The sequence below is a fragment of the Ambystoma mexicanum genome, chromosome 8 (genome assembly GCF_040938575.1).
Source record: "Ambystoma mexicanum isolate Mex_15411 chromosome 8, UKY_AmexF1_1, whole genome shotgun sequence".
Classification (NCBI taxonomy): domain Eukaryota; kingdom Metazoa; phylum Chordata; class Amphibia; order Caudata; family Ambystomatidae; genus Ambystoma; species Ambystoma mexicanum.
The window spans coordinates 1,721,743,143-1,721,759,418 of record NC_090929.1 but is presented as its reverse complement, the minus strand read 5'-3'; the positions used below and the strand labels follow the sequence as shown (position 1 = coordinate 1,721,759,418).

At 50.4% G+C, this 16,276-nt stretch overlaps 1 protein-coding gene across 2 annotated transcripts in view; it reads left to right on the top strand.

Annotated features, from left to right (window-relative positions):
- The window catches only part of FAM53B (family with sequence similarity 53 member B), a 237,939-nt gene that overhangs the window by 184,027 nt on the left and 37,636 nt on the right, over positions 1-16,276 (top strand). The gene's annotated exons all lie outside the window — the stretch shown is intronic.

The following is a 16,276-nucleotide window of genomic DNA, read 5'->3' as shown; positions in this document are numbered from 1 at the left end:
GTTAGGAAATCTCACTGGATAGGGAAGGGGGTTTTGAGGGAAAAAATATACATAACACTTATTCCTGATTTTAAACTGCACTTGTACACACATAATGTACCTGCCATAAGCACAAAGGCAACTGGAAGCATAGTCCTATCTCCCAGTTCAAACAACCACCTGCTGATTATTCCACACTTGCCCCTCCTTCAGGCACCTGAAAACCTGGAGCATGCACCCTTTCTTAATTAAGGGCTCCTGAGCCTCTTAATGAACATAATGGCACCTGAGGTTGTAGCACAAACAAGTAGCAACATCATATAAAGCACATTAAGCATGCGCATGTTGTAGCCATTAGGGCAGTACTTCATAACACGTGGTAGCAGCACGAACAAACATGGAGTTACAAGCACATAAAAACGCAGTAGTTGCTGTAAGTTCATAGCACAAACTGAGCATTTTTTCCAAAATGCCCTCTGTTTCATGTTGACTTCACAGGATAAAGAAGACTTCTCCAGCATTGGATCTTTCATGGATTCACATGCTTAGAATATTCCCTGTCGTCAGGCTGGGAATCCTCGGTAAATTATATAGACCTTTTCCATAGGAAAAATGTCGACACTTTTGTGTCCTATCTACGTCGTTTTAGGCCGTGTACGCCTGCGCCACTAGGACGTAGAGGTATAAGTAGCCCCGCCACCATGGCTCCCTCAGATTTCAACCGTCTTGCAAAGTAGTGGGATTACCTCGAGTATCTACTATTTTTGCTAGGTTGTGCGTATTTCTTCTTCGACTTCCCTCAAATGTCTGGAAAGGCGTTGTTTTGTCCGTGTGCTACATGCGGTTTTAAGAAAGTACATGAAGGTGATGGGCATATGGACTGTATTTACTGTCTTCACCCTCATCATTCGGCTGACACGTGTGAGATCTGTCAAGGTTTCTCCCAGAAGACCCTGAAGGACCAAAACAGACGCCTGGTAACTTGGCTCAATGACGGGGTGGGTGCGTACCCTGCATCGGAGGTAGGCTCTACTGCCTCAAGATCTAAATCTCCGGTGCCCCCTCGTCGCTCTCCGTCGGCAGAGCCTCCAACGAAGAAACCACGTTAATCGGAAAAGCGCCCCGCTGATCAACATCCTGCGAGGGACTCTTCGTCAAAGAAAAAGTCATCTTCCTCCTCATCAAAAAAGGAGAGAAAAGATTGATTGAAATCCTCCTCGGGAGACCGCCATGGCTCTACCTCGAGTCGAGTGTCGTCGACCCACAAGTCGAGTTCAAAACTGGCCCAAGGCTCTGCGCCAAAAACTTTGTCGTTGACGACGGCCAGATCGTCAACGTCTTCTTTGCCATCTGCACCTGCTCTTCCCGCGATCACTTCGGCGGGTCAAACAGCGGTTATGGAGAAAATGACGTCGATGGTGGCACCTTCGGTGGGTTGGCTACCGGAGGTTTTCGACCCGATCTTGCCTGAGGCCTTGTTGCAACCAGAAGCAGCCCTCTCCATCTCGTCGGCGGAGGATGACCGTGGTCCGATCGTACAGCCAACTGATCTGGGGTTATGTGCGACCAGTTCGGTGGAGCTCCCGAGTGGAAGTGCCATCCCAGCCGCCTCTTCCTTGCTGAATCCTCAGGCAGTATTTTCCCTGGAGGTTTTGAACACGTTACAGAAGCTGTTGCAGCGTTTGGACACGCAGTTGCCTCACACTAGTGTCCCGACGGTACTGCAGGCTACGCCGGTCGTTGCTGAACCAGGCCCGGCTCCTCGCTCGACGACCAGAATGCCTACAACTTGCCCGCTTGAGGAGGATCGTTCTCGCTCACACTCGGAGGAAGGAGAACTGCCGGAGTCGGAGTCAGAACGTGAAGGGTCTCTTTCAGACGTCTCATTATCCCCCTCAAGGGACCCAACATGGGAATCGGATGGGGAATGGAAACTCCAAAGAGCCCGACACAACCCTCACCACCGGATGACATCGGAGCCTTCCATGCAATGATGGGAAAAGCGTGTGCGGAGTTTGGCCTAGCACCGGATGAAGAAAAGAAAGATTGTTTTCTCTTCGATCATATGGGCAAGAGAAGAAAATCGATGTTTGCTATCCCCATTTTGGACCATGTCTGGCAAGAGGGGTTGAGGACCATGTGTCATCCTTTCTCAGAACCGCCGATAAAAGGACGGTTAGTAAAGAAATTCAAGGCTCCGGAGTCCACTCCCAAGTGCCTGACGTCTCAACCTTCGCCGGATTCGGTGGTGTCCGCTGCTGCGGCCAGAAAAGGGAGGTCGCAACACAAATGCACAACCCCGCCGGACGATGCGTTTGGAAAAAAGGTATTGTCAGTCGGTGCGGATACAGTAAAAGCAGCCAACTCCCTGACCATTATGGCGCGGTATAATAGAGAGATGTGGCATCGTTTGGCTCCTATCTTGGACCATCTGCCAGAGGAACACAGGAAGTCCGCTATGCTGCTAGTACGTGAAGGGGAAGAAGCTTCCAATCATTCCATAAATATTGCTGTCGACCTGGCGGAGGCTGGTTTTAAACAAATCAATAACGGCATAGTATTACGAAGGCAAGCCTGTCTTAAGTGCACGACTTTTAGACCGGAGGTGCAATACAAGGTGCTGGACATGCAGTGCAAAGGGGAACAACTGTTTGGCGAGAAAGTGGATGAGGCCTTGAAGGGCATGAAAGAAGACTCTGACATTGCTCGGTCACTCGGAGCCCTCCAGAGTGGCAGAAATTTTCGTTCCTTTCGTCCTTTCACAGGAGCTTCCGGAAACTCCCGGTTTGGATCACCTAGGGACCGAGGTTTCAGTAGACCCTCCTACTCTTCCCAAGGCTATAGATGAGCAGCCCAAGCTACTCGTAGAGGCAGAGATTATCAGTCCTCAAGAAGGAGAGGCTCCTACTCATCGTCGGCGAAGGATCCCAGCAATGACAAGTTTCAAGACGTCCTGGGGGGCAGAGTGTCTCGTTGCTTCGACGAGTGGGAACGCATAACAACGGACCAATGGGTTTTGGACACGATACATCAGGGTCACTCCCTACAGTTCAAAGGCAAGCCGCCACACATTCCACCAGTGTTCTCGCCACAATCCCATCTTCAGATACTGGTGCAGGAAGTGACGCTTATGCTGCAGAAAGGGGCTCTAGAACTGGTCCCGGTGGCAGAAAGAGGAAAGGGAGTGTACTCCCGTTACTTCGTGGTCAAGAAACCCAATGGAAAATGGCGTCCCATTCTAGATCTGCGGGCTCTCAACAAGCTGCTGAAGAATCTAAAATTCAAAATGCTTACACTGCAAGAGGTTATCCGATCGATACAACCGGGAGATTTTTTTGTCGTTGCTAGACCTTCAAGACGCATACTTTCATATCCCGATGCGTCGACGACACAAAAGATTTCTGCGGTTCGTCGTCGGAGGAAACAACTATCAGTTCAAGGTCCTCCCATTCGGACTAAAATCGTCTCCCAGGACGTGCACGAAATGTTTGGCTCCAGTGGCAGCTTGGTTAAGGAAGGAAGGTCATCATGTGTACCCATATCTGGATGATTGGTTAGTAAGGGGATTGTCTCCGGAAAGGGCACGGGAGAGTCTGAATGCCACCATGTCCCTCCTACAGTGTTTGGGCTTCGCAATAAACTTTGAAAAGTCCTCCTTAACGCCATCAAGGACCTTGGTCTTTCTGGGGGCGGAGTTCCAGACACAGTCAGGATTGGTAAAACCATCCGTCAAAAGAGTTATGAAACTACGACACAAAGCATCGGAATGGAAAGTCAACACCAGAGTGTCAGTAAGAAGGTACATGTCCCTGCTGGGGACCATGGCGTCCTGTATACCCTTAATCAACAATTGTCGTCTCTTCATGAGGCCCATTCAGGAATTCTTGACAGATCGATGGGCACAGAGTCAAGGGCTTTGGTCGGACAAATTGACCATCAACAGCAAGCTCGTGCAGGCACTTCAGTGGTGGAGAATCTGCCAAAATCTAACAAAAGCAATGCCCTTACTGGAACCTATGTTCCAGATGACAGTGGTGACAGATGCTTCTCTGACTGGATGGGGACCCCATCTGGATTCCCTACAAGTTCAAGGTTGGTGGTCATCGGAGGAGTCCAGCCTTCACATCAACGTGCTGGAGTTAAGGGCAGTACGTTGGGCCCTGAAATCCTTTCTACCACGCATAAAGGGATCCGTTGTACGGATAATGACAGACAACACGACAACGTTTTACCTAAGAAAACAGGGAGGTACTCGCTCCAGGGCTCTGTCGACTGAAGCCCAGGAGATCTGGTATTGGGCCCTCTGCCAAAGAATATATCTATTGGCGTTCCACTTACCAGGAGTCAAAAATGTGCAAGCAGACTCTCTCAGCAGAGAGATGAATCGACTACACGAATGGGAATTGAACGACCAACAACTACACTGTGTCTTCGAAAAGTGGGGTTGTCCGGCCCTAGATCTCTTTGCGACGAGAGAGAACAGGAAGTGCTCACAATACGCGAGCAGGTGGCCACAGCAAGACTCACTGGGGGAAGCGTTCTCCTTCCCGTGGACGGACAAGTTTTTGTATGCGTTCCCCCCGTTTCCACTCATAAGTCGGACGCTGCAATGGATCCACAGATATCCATGTCGGGTGATCCTGGTGGCCCCGTACTGGGCGAGACAATTGTGGTTCTCCAATCTACTCCATCTTTCAGCAGCGGAACCAATGAGGTTCCAGAGGATCCCGAACCTTCTGTCTCAGGACAAAGGGGCGGTTTGGCATCACAACCCGGACAGCCTCAGTCTGCCATCCTGGCTCCTGATTTCTCCGAGTTTGGTACGTTAGCAATTGCATCGGACTGTCGTCGCATTTTGCAAGCTGCAAGGGCGCCGGCCACGAACGCTTCATATGCATACAAATGGAAGAGATTCTGCATATGGAACGGGGATCAGCCAGGCTTACATCCACTTAACATCACACCGGAGCAACTTCTACCATACTTGCTACTCATGGCTCAAAAAGGTTTGTCTTTTTCATCGATAAAAGTGCATCTGGCTGCCATTTCGAGATTTACTCGGAAGAGACATTTAACTCCGTTGTTTAGTGACCGGTTGATTAAACATTTCATGAAAGGATTGTTCCGAACTTTTCCTCCAAAGAAGAAGTTTCCCCCGATCTGGAGTCTTAACCTGGTTCTAGCAGCGCTAATGAAGGCTCCTTTTGAGCCGATGTCATCGTCGTCATTGAAATTCTTATCATGGAAATTGGCTTTTCTGGTGGCTATTACTTCGGCTCGACATCTGTCAGAAATACAAGCGTTAGTGATCGATCCACCATATTTGAGGTTTTTCAAAAATAAAGTCGTGTTGGCTACTAATCCTCATTTCATTCCTAAAGTCCCTACAATGTTCCATAAGCACTCTTCTATGGTGCTACTGACATTTTTTCCAACACCTTCGTCTGTTGCGGAGAGGACTCTCCATACATTGGACGAGAGAAGAGCTCTGAAATTTTACCTCCATCGCACTCAAAATCTCAGGGACACAAGACAGCTATTTGTGGCTTATGGCCCTTCGGCTAAAGGTAAAGCAATCTCAAAACAAGGACTGTTCCGATGGGTGTCATCTACCATTTCTTTTTGCAACCAAAAGCTGGGAAACCGCTGGAAAAACGTCCAAGAGCCCATTCGATGAGATCCACTTCGTCGTCGGCATTGTGGTCCAGGATTCCGCTGGGAGATATCTGTCAGGCGGCTTCCTGGTCGGTACCACATACGTTTACCCGGCATTATTGCCTCGAACAACAGCATGCTGAGGATACACAGATGGGTCGTGCAGTCCTACGGCACCTGTGTCAATAAGGTAGGCCCCAATAAAGGGGTATATCCTTTGGCTAATGTACTTTAAAGTGTTGTTTTTTTAGCTGTTCATGTACTATGATTTGAAGTTTAGCCATGGCAAATATGCATTTATGGTTATAGTGTTATTGATTTGCATACACACTTCCACCAATGGGGGATACTGCTGTACAATCTATTCTAAGCATGTGAATCCATGAAAGATCCAATGCTGGAGAAGGGAATAGTTTCTTACCTGTAACTCCATTTCTCCAGCATTGGTATCTTTCATGGATTCACATGCGCCCACCGGCCTCCCCCTAGCATGCAAACCAGATGTCCCCCCATACTTCTTTGGGGGTCGAAATCTGAGGGAGCCGCGGGGGCGGGGCTACTTATACCTCTACGTCCTAGTGGCGCAGGCGTACGCGGCCCAAAACGCCATAGATAGGACACGAAAGTGTCGACATTTTTCCTATGGAAAAGGTCTATATAATTTACCGAGGATTCCCAGCCTGACGACGGGGAATATTCTAAGCATGTGAATCCATGAAAGATATGAATGCTGGAGAAATTGAGTTACAGGTAAGAAACTATTCCCTTCACATGCAGACATTCACAAACTGAGTGAGATACAATAAGCCACTCTCCGCAACCAGGTTTTGCGTTGTTTGGGTTTTGCATGACCAGGTTGTGCGTTGTTCAGGTTTCGCGTGCGAATGTGGAGGAAGTCGCACACAGCACTTCAACGTGCGGCGGGCCGAACTGCCAGCAGCAGAGGCAGCGGCTTCCCACTCTTGACTCCGTTCCCATTCTCCTGGCGCGACTCTGCTCCTGATGCCTGACCCGTGCCTGCAACCATAGAGAATCACCAGCAAGCAGCACGGACTGAGAGGAGCTTGAAAGGCCTCCACATGACATTGCGCTGATCACGTGCACCGTCCAATGCATGACCCACAGGATCATGGGAATTGTGATCCCAAAGCAGTCTGGGGTCCCAACACATCTCCTGGGTTTATGCCCGTGTGTCGTGACTCCAGCCACATAGTCCAACGTGACTCACCCTGGCTCCCCACTTCCTCACATTATTTGTAAGGTCATCTACCTTCTCTTCTCCTTTGATGTTTTCTCTTTCTCCTGAATGGGGGTCACCACGTTTTCTTTCTCTGTCCTCTCCTTCAGTGTTTTCCCTTTCTCTTGAATCACAGCCACTGCTCTATTTTTCTCTGCCCACTCCCTGTGTGTTATCTATTTCACCTGGAACAGCGTCCCAACATTTCTTTCTCTGCCCACTTTGTGTTTTCTCTTTTACTTGTTTCAGGGCTGCCTTCTCATTGGGTGGTCACGCTTATTTATCAGGGGTTGGGTCATTCCTTTGGCTGGCCAGGGCCTCTGAGACCCCCCCCCTGCTTTCTCAGGTCCTCCATCTTCACCATCTCAGCCTATTTCAGGGTCCGGGCCCCCACCCTTGCCTTCTCTGCCCTTTCCTTGACTAGATTTTCGGCCACATCTTTGGTTTTAGCTAGGGCTTCTACCTTTCTTTGCCTCTCTCTCCCTTTGGCTGGGCTTCTGTCTCTATTCTTTCAGCTCGCCCCTTGGTCTGTGTCTGTTATTCACCAAACCAGTTCCCCGGAGTAGTCGACTGATGATCGACAGGAGAGTTATGGATGCCTGGTTGAAACCGTTTTGATTAAAGAGCCTGGGTTATTGTTAGCGAGAATTCTCAGAAATTTGCTAATTCCCTTCTACTTTGGAGACCCCCAGCTCTTTTGCTGGACTTTAAGACTTTTAATTTTTTTAAAAAATGTTTATTTTTGTTGGCAGAGGTTTACAACAGAGACACACACGCTAGAACAATGATGTATACATCAAGTGCATGAAAACAGTATACGAACTCACGAATGCAATACATGGAGGGGGGGTTGGGAGAGCGGTACGGAGTGGTCAAGCATTCATGGGTGGGGGGGATGTGCTTCCCTCTGTTGACCCCTCCTCTCGGCTGTTAAGATAGGTGCTGAATGCCGTCCATATGTCCTTGGGACCGGGAGTGGGTAGGGAGCATTATTGCAATATACTCTTCTTCACAGTTTCGAGACCATGTTAGCAAGTTCAGCCATTTCTGGAACGTCGGGGTGGGTGGGGGGGTGGAGTTCTTACAGTTCTGAAGTATGCATTTCTTGGCTACAATGCAGCTGATATTAAGGAATTTAGCCATGCATTTGGTATCGTCGGCCTCCCAAACAGAACCCCCAGCGAGGAGGGATCTATTGTAATGCCAATTATCTCGGTGAGTGTCTCTAGAATTTTGCTCCAGAATTCCTGCAGTTTGTGGCAGGTCCAGAACATTTGCAGGTGATCCGCATTCTCCTCTCTACAACGGGGACAGGATTGTGGATTTGTATGTGAAAACCTGGAGATCCTGCAGGGGGTGTAGTACAACCTGTTCAACAGCTTGCATTGTATGGCCCGGAATCGAAAATGAAGGGAAACCTTTTGAGTGTGTAAGCACATCTTCTCCCACATTTGGTCGGGAATCTCCCGGCCCAGCTCATCAGTCCATGCCTCGTGTGCCCCAAGGGCCTGTGTTGGGGCATTAGTTTGTGACAGCTTATATAAGGAAGAGACAACGCCACGAGCCCCACCCAAGTTGCAATATATGCAAGTATCGGGGTGTCGACGGGGAAGGATGGCCATGTGGCGCGGAATGCGGCTCGGAGCCTGTAATATTGTAGCATCTCTAAGGCGGACCCCGAGTGACCCGGTTTCCACGTCTGGGGGTCGATAAACCTACCCTCGGGGTAAAGATCTGATAGAGCTTGGTAACCTAGGGCCTCCCAGTGCCGGGCAAGGGCAGTGTCATGCTTTGGCTCTAATCCAGGGAAGGCCCAGATGGGGAGCCATTTATAGTAAGGAGGGGACTCCCCTATTGGGCGTAGCAATCGCTTGCAGGCGTGCATTGTGGCGCTGATCGGGTCGATGGGAGAGTCGGGCAGGTAACGTTGATGTTGTATGAGGATCATTATGTTGATGCCGGATGCTGCTTGGATTTCTAGTTTGACGTGTGGGCGGACTGCGGAGCCGGGGTACCACTGGGTGGGGTGTTGGGCTTGAGCAGTTGTCCAATAGCTAATCAAATGGGGGGCGATGAACCCCCCTTGTTTATATGGAGGGTTATGTCGGACCATTTCTTGCGCACTGCTTCGGAGTGCCACAAGAACTATGCACATGACTTGTGCAATTTGACAAAGTATTCCTCCCCAGGCCATATGGGTACGTTGCTAAAGATAAAGAGGAGCTTGGGGAGTAGGACCATCTTGATGAAAGAGAGCCTTCCGGCCAGTGACAGACGGAGGGGGCGCCAGCGTGTCATTTTCGTCTCGGCTAGCTGTGCTGCGGCCAGATAATTGTCAGCAAGCAGGGTGGGCTTGGTTGGAGACACCTGGACTCCGAGGTATTTAATTCCCCTGGGGGACCAACGGAGTGGATATTCTGTGACAGGGTGTTGAGTAGAGATAGTGAGCGGGAGGACTTCGGATTTAGAGTAGTTAATAGTAAAACCTGAGTGGGTGCCTATGCGCGTGATGTCCCGTAGTATGGGGTTAAGGTGGGTGTCTGGGTCCCGGATGTACAGTAATACATCGTTTACATAGAGGGATATAATTTCGGGAGTATCTTTCAGCCTTATCCCCCATGAGAGTGGCGCGTCCGGGTGTAGTCTGCCATTGGCTCTATCACTAGTGCAAATAGGATCGGGGAGAACGGGCAGCCCTGGCGGGTGCCCCTGCATAGTGTGAACAAAGCGGATGTGAGAGAGTTAACTCAGACCCTTGCCACTGGAGACGTATATAGTAATTTAATGTATCCTATCATGTTGGGGCCAACACCCATCGTCTCCAGCACCAGCCACATGTACCTCCAGGAGACCATGTCAAACGCTTTATGAACGTCCAGCGCGACCGCGTGTGCTGCCTGGTCAATGCGTGACATCACGTTAAGCAGCCGCCTGATGTTATGTGATGTGGATCTTCCCGGCACGAAGCCGGCCTGGTCTTCATGGACCAGATGCGTCATGAGTGGGAGGAAACGGTTTGCTATCACCTTGGTGAAGATTTTAGTATCAAGGTTCATGAGGGAGAGGGGCCTATATGAACCACAGTCGTCGTCAGGCTTGCCAGGCTTCAACAAACGGCTTCACGTAGAGACGGGGGGAGAATGGATGTATGGAGTGACTCATCCCAGACCTCCCAAGTGTTTAGGGGCTAGTAAAGCTATATATTCCTGATAAAATTCTGCCGTAAGCCCGTCAGGGCTCGGCGCCTTGCCCTTGGGTAGGTCCGAGATGGCCTCTACTGTTACGCTCACCTGGCTCCCACAGATGCGTCGATCAGAACTGGACAGTTGCGTTCTACACTAGGGGTGTCACGGTATTAGTTTTATGACGGTACAATAACCTTCTTGCAAAATGACGGTATATCATGGTTATCGCGGTATAGCAGGTGGAGTTAACCAATCTTAACAAATATTTTCTAAAAGGTCATAAATTGTCAGATTTATCATCACAAACAAAACCAGGCACCCAGAGCCAGAATTGGGCTTTTCAACATACTTTTCACTGAAATGCCACCCCTTGCTTCCACCAAACACAAACACATGTGGAGAGGAGGAGGGGGAGAGCCCTGCTGCGGCTGGCAAAGCAAACTGAATAGCTTTTCTTAAGTGGTCATTTAGGCTTTTAGCTCCCCCACTGGCTACTGGTGAAGATGAACGTGTTGCCATATTTATAACATGCATGCCCCAGATCAATGGAGGCTGATGGTAGTATAAGCTTGTGCGCATACTCACACACGCACACATGCTCTCTTTACGTTACAGCCTTTAGTTTACTTGTGGGCCAAAAGGTGTTCAGTAATCAAGGACATGTCACCCTTTGGTATGGCAGCAGAGAATACCCACAGAGATGAGTGAATTTCGCAGTGTGACTTATTATATATTAATTCAATGATAGAACCAGGGACATCCCCCATTGTCATATGTTTAGCAAACATTATACATTATACATTATAAATATATAAACCCCAAAGCCGCCAACCCAAAGTAAACCCTTTTCCTTCTTGGCACTGTATTTATTCTTCCTATTGCTAACTTATTGATTTTGTGTCAGGCACGTGTAGTTTATGGAATGGCATTAAAAACTGCTCCAACTGAAACTACTTGGCAGATGGCACATCCAACAGTGCAAGACCAAGACTGCGCAGCACTTGCTTACTGCAGCTTTCCAAATCAGATTGAAAAGCACACTTAACGGTATACACGGTATACCGGTATAAACAATGTGACGGTTATTATTGTTCAATTGCGTGGTTCACGGTATCTTTAACGGTATACCATTATACCGTTACATCCCTATTCTCCACCAATGTGACGCGTAGGGCCGAGATGACGGACTGGACTGGCCCACCTAGCTTCGTTTGCTTGGCCCGTAGGAATAGTCTTCTGATGGTTTGAAAAGATGAGCTCGCCATCCTGCATTGAGCGCAGGGGCGCGTTGATAACCAGTTGCTTCACTGGCTCGAAGGAATTGGTGAGTTCCAGAACAATATTGACTCCGAGATTCCCGGCAAGACGCCATAAGTATAAAGTTCGTAAGAGTTCAAATGCCTGACTTTCACTCTTGTCCGATTCCTTGCAGGTTGCAGCTTGACCCTAAAGAAGAGCTCCTCGTGGCAACCGGTAGTATTCTGGTAAGGATTAGTATTTTCCAACACAGCTCGATAAAATAATGTCGATATGTAACCTGTTGCTTTCTCCCTTATTCAGGCGCTGAGAGAAAGTATGAAGTCTCTGGGAATAATACCTCTGGCGGTAAAATCAGGTAAGTCTATTGTGGTGAGGAGGGTTCCCCTTGTTAATCCCTTTGTTTCACCTTGATGTCCTTTTGTTTCCCCTTAGGGGTCGGGGTTCGGCGAAGATGCAGTGGGAGCTGTGCCGACCCGTGAAGAGGAATAGTACCCCCGGTGGTAAAATCAGGTAAGTCTATGGGGGGTAACTAATATTCATCTGTGTATTCCCTTGGCTCACCTTGCTGTTCTTGTCTTCTCCTTAGGTGCCGGAGTGCGGCGGGAACATGCAGGAGGATGCAGTGGAATGTGAAGATGCTGTGAAGGCCGGTGAGTTCAGCGCGGCGCTGCAGCAGGCGAGGCGACGCGCATAAATAGCTTCTTTCTTCAAGCTCGAAGGCGCAATGGATCGGGAATTCAGGTAAGGATCAAAGGTATTGCTCTTGTTCTAACCTTTTCTCCTTCTTTCTCCCTTTTTCTAGGAGCTCCAAACTCGGGGCGGGCGTGGCAGAAGGCTATATGCAGACTTGCAGGCATGGTGAGCGTTACGCTGCTGGATGCAGAATAACGCAAAGCGTCTACTGCTCTTCGGGTGTGGTTTAAATAGCCTCCAAAGTAGTCCCAGGTAAGTATTCCTCCCCAGCCCCGCCCGAATAAAAAAAATAATCCCTAAGTAAAGTAGTCCCTTCCAAGCCTCTTTTGTCTTGGAGCTCTTGCAGCATGGTCTGCATCAGGTAAGTTTTAATCTATCAGCCTGGCGCCATAGGCGCCAGGACTGACTCTCCATATGAGCCTGGCGCCATAGGCGCCAGGACTGGACCCAAATAGCCCCTAGCAGGGGTTTTTGGGCTTGCTTAGGATAACTTGATGCCTGCTTCCGGGGTTGCTGGACTTGGTCTGGGTCCCCGGGGGTAGGCATCATGACATCTACCAGCTCGTCCAGTGTGATCGGTGATTCAAGCTGCTCCCTGGTAAGAGCGGAGATGCACGTTGTAGGTATCTGATCAAGTAGCTCTCGCATGTGTTGTTCGGTGTGCTCGGGAGGTTGGGAATACAAGGTTGTGTAGAATTTAGTGAATATGTCCAGTATCTGGGGGTCCGACCATTGTGGAATGCCCTGATCATCTTTAATAGAGGCTATATGGGCCTGTCCCCATTCCCTTTTTATAAAGGTTGCAAGTGTTTTCCCTGGCCTATCACCCTCACCATATTTATGAGCAGCTTGGGGCCGGCTAAAGTATTGGATCTCGCTGGTTGCAAGTGTGTTGTATGTTTGCAGTTCATCTGCAATTAAGGAATGTTTGGCGTGATCAGCTGCGGTTGAGGACTCTTGTTCCAGCCTACGTAGTTTGGCTTCGGATCGCTCGAGAGCGGCCCTAATCGTTTTTAGCACGCCTGCTTCTCTGGATATGGACATCCCCCTGATATATGCCTTGAAGGCTTCCCACCTGACACCGAGAGGGGTGGCCTGGGGGGTATTGTGTTCGAAGAAGGATTCGATATCAGCAAGTATATCCGCCTTGAACACTATGTCCCTAAGGGCTGAGGATTTAAAACACCATGTACTGAGTTCCACTGACATAGTGATCGGGGCATGGTCCGATAGTGTGCGACTCAGGATCTGTGCCCGCTCCACCCTGCCCATCACCTCACTGGATACTAGAAACAGATCAATCCTGGATCAATCCTGGAGGAGCTGTTGTGTGCCGTGGAGTAGTAGGTGTATTAACGCCGCAGAGGGTGCAGTGTCCCCCAGGCATCACGGATGTCGAGTGTTACTCCATAGTTGAGTAGGCTACGTGCAGGCCCGGTCAGCGGTCGGGTGGCAACTACAGTCCTGTTGAGATCCGTGTCTAGCACAATGTTCATATCCCCCCCCATATAATCTGAGCACCCACATAGCGTAATAGAATGGTGGCCACAGTGTCTACAAACTCTGGGGCGTCCACGTTTGGGCCATAGGAGTTCACCAGAAGATACTCTCTATTCACTATGGTGCAGTGTAGTATGACATATCTGCCCTCAGGGTCAGTGTAATTCTTGTGTAGCTTGAATTTGATAGATTTATGGATCAGTGTCAATATGCCTCTGGCTTGAGTGGAGTAAGAGGTGAAGTATCTGTTGGGACCCCATATTTTACAACCATGTCTATTTGCGTAAACAATGATCTTACGGGCCTTGGTGTGATTGCTTACCCCCCAGACATTCCACAACATTATGGTAGTGGGCATTTCACTCGTCTAGGGTGTATCCCATGTTAGTCGTTGTGGCTTGCATCTGCACCATGTATAGTCACTCTTAAATTGCTCCAGCACGGTGCGCCTCGTCAGTTCGCCTCTGCCTTTTCCAATGTAACTTCCCCAGACCTCCCTTCCCCCACCCTCGCCACCCAATAACAACCAGCAGCGCCCACTCCCACCCTTTCCCACCCGAGTCCGGCATCATCTGGACTAGCCACCCCTTTGGCCCAACAGGGGCCATCAACAGTCAAACATTCCAACATGAGTTTGCAACTGCAGTGAGGTGCGCCATTGCCGTGTTACCAAAGAGTAGAATTAAGATGAATGTAGAGTACCACTAGGGTACGTGAATTCGGCATTATGGGTATGTTGATCGTGTTGTTTCCCTTGAAGAGTGTATTGGCCAATGGGCGAGGGTGTTACACAGTTCCACGCCACCCCGTAGTCGAGCCGGACAAGGGGAGCGGCCCCATTAGCAGATAACACCGCATAGCGGGACGGGTGAGAAACATATATGTCGATGATACATCAGGGACCCGGAGAAGCGACAAGAAGCGAAGTCGTTGTCCATGTCCATGTGGTTCTCAGGAGGTTCGTTGAGTGGTGTCTGTGCCTCAATGAACTTTGCTGCTTCGTCATGGACTGTAAAGACGTACAGTTTCCCTTTGAATGTGAGCTTCAAGCGTGCAAGGAACAGCATTGCATATGGGATGTTGCATTCACGTAGCATTTTCTTGACCCCCAAGAATTGGCGCCTCTCCTGCTGCACTCCCACAGTGAAGTCAGGAAAGATTCTGATTGTTTGGGGCCCCAGATGCAGTTCTCCTTTTCCACGAGATAAACATAGGATGAAGTCTCTATCTCTGTAATTGAGAATGTTTGCAATAATGGGCCTGGGGAAGTCGCGAGGTGCGGGGCGCGCTGATAGGGCTCTATGGGCACGCTCCACCGTGAAGTAAGGGGAGAGAGCGGGGTTGTCAAGTAGCTCCTTCAGTAGGTCCTCCACCGCCAATTCCATGCGGCCCTTGAAGGCATTTTCAGGCACTCTGATTATACAAACGTTGTTCCTGCGGGATCTCGATTCCAGGTCGTCGCACTTGGCCTTCACTGCCTTCATGTCCCGGCTAAGAGAGGTAACAGTGTCCTGAAGGGCGAGTATGGTGCTTATTCACGTTTCCGCCTCCGTGTTTCTGGTGCCAGCATGATCTAGTTGTGATTTGAGCGACGCCACATTGGCATTGATATCATCTAGCTTTTCGTGAAAAGCGGCGAAGTTCTTCGTCATGGATTCCAGGATCGTCGCACGGTCGGGTGTCCCTGTGGGAGAGGGGGAGGCAGGGTCCTCATGACTGGAAGGTGCATGTCCTTGATCGGATTTAGGGGTTGCTTTGGCAAACTTATCCATTGCCCCCGTCTTGCTGGCACGACGAGTTCTGCTGGACATGGCAATGCGGGTGGATGCCAGGTGTTAGCAGTTCTGGTATATTGGGGCCACGTTAATTGTAGACCTTGCAGCGCCACACAAGTATCCCCAAGTCCTGGTGTATGAACGGAGTAGATGTGTTGACTGTGTGCCCCCCAAGAACAGGGTTAGTAGTACCAGCGTTAGGTTGTGGATGACAGAGACAGACCAGCGGCTGCATACGCCGGCAGGGGGAATGGTGGCGCAGGTATGGTCCAGTCGGGCGTAAGGCGGGCTGAACCGGCACCGCTACCAGCTCAGGCGGGCGTTCCGCAATGGCACGAGGCCGATGGGGGCCGCGTGGGCTACAGCAATAACAGGCGCTGCGAGCTGTCGGGTTGTGGCCTGTTTCCCTAGGTCAGATTCGGCTCAAGGAAGGAGTAACAGTCTTGGCCTGTGGGTAGTCGCTTGTGGGGGCAGTGGTCAGTTGGCCTGCTAATAAAGGCCACGCGGAGCAGTTGCTGGGCTGTAGGGGCGTGGAGGCGAAATTGGGGAGAATGCCAGCATAGATTTATGGGGAGACCCCCAGCACCCACCTTGTAGCCGTTAGGGCGTCAATACCCGTGTGTCCTGTGGCGTCCGATGGTGCTTCTAAAGGGTCCACGCTCACTCCACTGAGCCCGGTCCCCGGCCCTCGGGTCGGTGATTCGCGGGGGCGATGACAGGCCGCAAGGCAGCAGTGCGGGCCCCGCAGCAGGGCAGAGCGCTGATGGTAGCCACCCGCTCCGGCGGTGGCACAGCGCAGGGAGAGTTAGACGCCGGATCCTTCTGAGGGGCCACAGGGACAGTGCGTGTGGAGAGCCACGGGGGTGGGGGGGTCCAGCTAGCCCCACGGGCGTCGTAGGCCGTCGGTGGCCCAGGTAGAGAAGGCGTCGGATGGGCAGTGAAGAGATGCAGTGTGAGGAGAGTGGCCACCGAGTCCCTGGGACGGCGTATGC